Here is a 7012-nt window from a genome sequence, read left to right on the forward strand (position 1 = left end):
CAGCATTTTATATTATAACTTATATCACTTTCTAGCTAGCTTTGTTTTATATTATAACTTATATCACTTTCTAGCTAGCTTTCTTTATAACAAAATACAACATTTTATATTATAACTTATATCACTTTCTAGCTAGCTTTCTTTATAACAAAATACAACATTTTATATTATAACTTATATCACTTTCTAGCTAGCTTTCTTTATATCAAAATACAACATTTTATATTATCACTTTCTAGCTAGCTTGCTTTATATCAAAATACAGCAGTTTATATTATCACTTTCTAGCTAGCTATCTTTATATCAAAATACAACATTTTATATTATCACTTTCTAACTAGCTTGCTTTATATCAAAATACAGCATTTTATATTATCACTTACTAGCTAGCTTTCTTTATATCAAAATACAACATTTTATATTATAACTTATATCACTTTCTAGCTAGCTTTCTTTATAACAAAAGACAACATTTTATATTATCACTTTCTAGCTAGCTTTCTTTATATCAAAATACAACATTTTATATTATAACTTATATCACTTTCTAGCTAGCTTTCTATATAACAAAAGACAACATTTTATATTATCACTTTCTAGCTAGCTTTCTTTATAACAAAATACAACATTTTATATTATCATTTTCTAGCTAGCTTTCTTTATATCAAAATACAACATTTTATATTATCACTTTCTAGCTAGCTTGCTTTATATCAAAATACAGCAGTTTATATTATAACTTTCTAGCTAGCTTTCTTTATATCAAAATACAACATTTTATATTATCACTTTCTAGCTAGCTTGCTTTATATCAAAATACAGCAGTTTATATTATAACTTTCTAGCTAGCTTTCTTTATATCAAAATACAACATTTTATATTATCACTTTCTAGCTAGCTTGCTTTATATCAAAATACAGCAGTTTATATTATAACTTTCTAGCTAGCTTTCTTTATATCAAAATACAACATTTTATATTATCACTTTCTAGCTAGCTTGCTTTATATCAAAATACAGCAGTATATATTATCACTTTCTAGCTAGCTTTCTTTATATCAAAATACAACATTTTATATTATCACTTTCTAGCTAGCTTGCTTTATATCAAAATACAGCAGTTTATATTATAACTTTCTAGCTAGCTTTCTTTATATCAAAAAACAGCATTTTATATTATCACTTTCTAGCTAGCTATCTTTATATCAAAATACAACATTTTATATTATCACTTTCTAGCTAGCTATCTTTATATCAAAATACAACATTTTATATTATCACTTTCTAGCTAGCTTTCTTTATATCAAAATACAACATTTTATATTATCACTTTCTAGCTAGCTTGCTTTATATCAAAATACAGCAGTTTATATTATAACTTTCTAGCTAGCTTTCTTTATATCAAAATACAGCAGTTTATATTATCACTTTCTAGCTAGCTTTCTATATATCAAAATACAGCATTTTATATTATAACTTTCTAGCTAGCTTTCTTTATATCAAAATACAGCATTTTATATTATCACTTTCTAGCTAGCTTTCTATATATCAAAATACAGCATTTTATATTATAACTTTCTAGCTAGCTTTCTTTATAACAAAATACAACATCTTATATTATAACTTATATCTCTTACTAGCTAGCTTTCTTTATAACAAAATACAACATTTTATATTATCACTTTCTAGCTAGCTTTCTATATATCAAAATACAGCATTTTATATTATCACTTTCTAGCTAGCTTTCTATATATCAAAATATAACATTTTATATTATCACTTTCTAGCTAGCTTTCTTTATATCAAAATACAACATTTTATATTATCACTTTCTAGCTAGCTTTCTATATATCAAAATACAGCATTTTATATTATCACTTACTAGCTAGCTATCTTTATATCAAAATATAACATTTTATATTATAACTTATATCACTTTCTAGCTAGCTTTCTTTATATCAAAATACAACATTTTATATTATCACTTACTAGCTAGCTTTCTTTATATCAAAATACAACATTTTATATTATCACTTACTAGCTAGCTTTCTTTATATCAAAATACAACATTTTATATTATCACTTTCTAGCTAGCTATCTTTATATCAAAATACAACATTTTATATTATCACTTTCTAGCTAGCTTTCTATATATCAAAATACAGCATTTTATATTATAACTTTCTAGCTATCTTTCTTTATATCAAAATACAGCATTTTATATTGTCACTTTCTAGCTAGCATGCTTTATATCAAAAAACAGCATTTTATATTATCACTTACTAGCTAGCTTTCTTTATATCAAAATACAGCATTTTATATTGTCACTTTCTAGCTAGCATGCTTTATATCAAAAAACAGCATTTTATATTATCACTTACTAGCTAGCTTGCTTTATATCAAAATACAGCAGTTTATATTATCACTTTCTAGCTAGCTTTCTTTATATCAAAATACAGCAGTTTATATTATCACTTACTAGCTAGCTTTTTTTATATCAAAATACAGCAGTTTATATTCTCACTTTCTAGCTAGCTTTCTTTATATCAAAATACAACATTTGATATTATAATTCATATTATTTTTAACCTAGCTAAACGTTATTATACCAGTTGATATTTCATATGGAAATTTTCTAATATAAGTTGTCTTCAGGTGATACAAAGTTCAACTCTGAATGGAAAAAAATATCCGAAATATTGATTAATTTTATCTAGAAATGTTTAAAGATTGTAAAGAGGGTTTTTAATTTGCAATCTAACTTTTGTGATTCTTGTAATCTACCTGAAACTAAGCATTTAATGATGTTTACGTATAGGAGACTATTCAAATTTTCAATCAGACGTCTGTGGTTTTGGCAATTTCCTTGAAATTAAGTGTTTAATGACGTCACTTTCGACAAGGGCCAACGCAAAGGGCCGTATATAATATATTCAGATTTTGCTATTAGTGATGTCATCAAACGCTTAGTTTTAGTGGAATTACAATATCTACAGACATCTAATTGAAAATTGGAATGGTGTAAATTGATGGTATGTAATAAAACATAGTTTGAGATAGTGACACTCATCAAACACCTAGTTTTAGTGGAATTGCAGAAACCACAGACATCTGATTGAAATTGAAATGGTCTGAATTGATGCTATCAATTGTATCCCAGATATACATAAAAAGTTTAGAATACCTCTTTACAATCACTTTATGTTTTATGTTTCTGATTAACTGATGGTATTGAGTATGGATAAATATCAAATATAAAACTTTTCTTACCTTGTTTTCTAGTCCACATATTGAGAGAATTTTCACAAAGTCCTCAACAACAGTCAATAATCTACGTTATCCTTTTTATCACGGTGATCCTAATTGACAATAAATCGAGAGTAAGGTTGAGACGCCAGGAAAATATCTATTAATCAAATATCCGGGATTAATTCCAACATCTACCTGACATCAAATTCAAAATTCACAAAACCTTATCTTAAAATTCACTTTCTTAAAATTCAACTGTTTAAAAGTTCAACGTTTAAATGTGAAATTTGGATAATTGCTGTTCCATTCATCTTCAATACAATTTCTTCCACAAAAATTCATTTTCTTAAATGATCACAATCTCAGTCTCTGTCATTTTACATATTACAACTTATATTCTGTATTGAAAACTTAGTAGAATCTCCCAAGTATTTTAATAAAAATAATGAAAAAGTATTAAGTCAGTTATGGATTCCACTACACAGCTTACAAATATCACTAGACACCCCACTGTGTTTTAATAAACACTTAAAATCATCCAATTTAAAAATTCACAGTTTAAAAATGTTGTATCACTCTATCTTGTTGTACAATAAAATCATTTCACCTGATGAACTTGTCTTGATGACGACAAAAACTCGCAGAATAAAATACTTTAGTCACCTTTAAAAAGTGTCTTCTTACTTCTTTTATTATAAAATATTATTTAATTAAGATTAATTTTAAATTTTCCCTTCCGAAGACTTCACCAAGATTACCGTTCTCAATTTGACTCCATTTCATTGCAAAATTTACCCTTAATCCATCTTCATTCTCGATTCTCATCATAAAAATTTAAAGAAATTTAAACATCTTCTACTAGTAGTATATTAAACAAAAACCAAGTTTCTCGAGTATGTAACCTTGTACAATATATTCTATTTCTAACAACAAGCAACTCAATTTCTCACCACTTCTTATATAATATCTCAGGTTTTATATACAAAGTTTCTAAGATATTTGAATATGAAAGTTGAAAGTTGTATGAATGATAAGAAGGTTTGTTGTTTATATTATAGTTATAGAGTATATATGTTGTTATCTCATTCCATAACCTCCAGATATAACCTACATCACATTTCTAAAGAATATTAAAGAGATTGTAAAGAGGTTTTCTTAATTTTATGTGTATCAGGGACACTGATAGCATCACTTCAGACCATTTCAATTTCAGTCAGACGTCTTTTGTTTCTGCAATTCCACTAAAACTTAGTGTTTGATGATGTCACAAAAATCGCAAAATATGCTTGTATAGTGATTAGTGACATCATCAAACACTAAGTTTTAGTGGAATTGCAGGATCACAGACGTTTGATTGAAAATTGGAATTGTGGAAATCGTTGCTATCAGTGTCCCTGATTCACATTTTAGAAAACCTCTTTACAATCTCATTAAATATATAACTATGTGGACTCCCCAAAAACTGACACACCCAGTTACAGAGTGGTAACAGCACCTCCAATGAAAGTTTAACAAAAAATAAACAAAGTATATATAGCTATGTAGAGTCTCTAAAAGTCCAATTAACAAGTATAGTAGCATCATCAGAGAGTGCACATAGCTAAAAAATTATATTGGAGATACAGGTTTGTCAACTTGACATCTCTTTCAGAGAGTTCACATAGCTAATAATGTGTATTTGGTGTTTAAGGTTTGTCAACCTGACATTTCTTTCAGAGAGTCCACATAGCTAATAATGTTTATTTGGTATTTAGGTTTGTCAACTTGACATCCCTTTCAGAGAGTCCATATAGTTAATAATTCTTATTTGGTATTTTTACTGTTTGATCCCAATCTATTATTCAAAACACATAATCCATCAACAGAGACAAATTGAAAGTTCGAAAGATAACAATATGGTACCTTAAATCCAAAATCTTCAACAAAGTTTTTCAGTGATGAATTTCCAAAATGTTAGCTGAAGGACACTTGACGTTAGAATATGAAGTTATATGCACTAAGTATAAATACACCTCAATAAAACCAGGTCCACACCTAGTGGAATACAGGTAATAGTTTATAGAGATAATTTGACAGTTCAGTGAATAGTAAAGGTGTATATAGGAGATATATATATATAATATGATATTGGGTTGTCAAGCCAGTCAGACTTGAAATACCTTTTTTATAATACATCACAATATAACTGTCTACAGCTCAATAAGGTGACACAAAAAAAATCACTTTCTTATTTTCAATGTAGAAAGCAAATAGATATTGAAATACATCTTCAAAATGTCAAGCTATTACGAACTTTGTCTTATACCTTGACTCATCTTCCCAATGTCAAGCTATTACAAACTTCATCTTATACCTTTACTCATCTTCCCAATGTCAAGCTATTACAAACTTCATCTTATACCTTTACTCATCTTCCCAATGTCAAGCTATTACAAACTTCATCTTATACCTTGACTCATCTTCCCAATGTCAAGCTATTACAAACTTCATCTTATACCTTTACTCATCTTCCCAATGTCAAGCTATTACAAACTTCATCTTATACCTTTACTCATCTTCCCAATGTCAAGCTATTACAAACTTCATCTTATACCTTGACTCATCTTTACAATGTCAAGCTATTACAAACTTCATCTTATACCTTTAAATACTGCATGTATAGTGTTGCCAGTCAGAATGAGATCAGTGAAATTCTTTAAGAATACCGGAAGCAATGGGCACTTAGTAGGGTCCCCGTTTACCTGAACCTAAAGTTATGATAACTGATTATTGTGCTTTTGTAATTGACCTGCCAGGTAGATTCACTGTGGATGGTTTCAATCTATTTCAACCCTCTACCACAAAATCTGACTGTGATATTTGATTTAGAGTTAGGACCCATATTGGCTCAAGTTCCCAATTACAGAGCATTTCTGAATCTTTGACGTTTTTTTCTCACCACCCATTATTTATACCATATTACCTCTAGTCTATATCCTATTCAGGTTTAGTCAAGATCAGTTATTCAAACTACTGTTATAGACATAAACTCAGGTGTCTTTGTATTCTGATGTAAAATACTGACTCATCTTTACAGTATCTTTATTGTCAATTCTATTTCTATAGATTTATCAAAATAAAATTACACAGTTCTTATAGCAAATATACTGTTTGATTAACAAAATGACATTTTAACTACATGCAGAGCTCTACTCTTTTACAAACTATTACAAACTACATCTTCACAATGTCAAACTGTTACAAACTACATCTCCACAATGTCAAACTATTACAAACTTCATCTCCATAATGTCAAACTATTACAAACTATATCTTCATAATGTCAAACTGTTACAAACTACATCTTCATAATGTCAAACTGTTACAAACTACATCTTCACAATGTCAAACTATTACAAACTACATCTTCACAATGTCAAACTATTACAAACTTCATCTTCACAATGTCAAACTATTACAAACTACATCTCCATAATGTCAAACTGTTACAAACTACATCTTCACAATGTCAAACTATTACAAACTACATCTTCATAATGTCAAACTATTACAAACTACATCTCCACAATGTCAAGCTATTACAAACTACATCTCCACAATGTCAAACTATTACAAACTACATCTCCATAATGTCAAACTATTACAAACTACATCTTCACAATCTCAAGCTATTACAAACTACATCTTCACAATGTCAAGCTATTACAAACTACATCTCCATAATGTCAAACTATTACAAACTACATCTTCATAAGTCAAACTATA

The sequence above is a fragment of the Lottia gigantea genome (assembly GCF_000327385.1).
Source record: "Lottia gigantea unplaced genomic scaffold LOTGIsca_210, whole genome shotgun sequence".
Taxonomy (NCBI): Eukaryota; Metazoa; Mollusca; class Gastropoda; family Lottiidae; genus Lottia; species Lottia gigantea.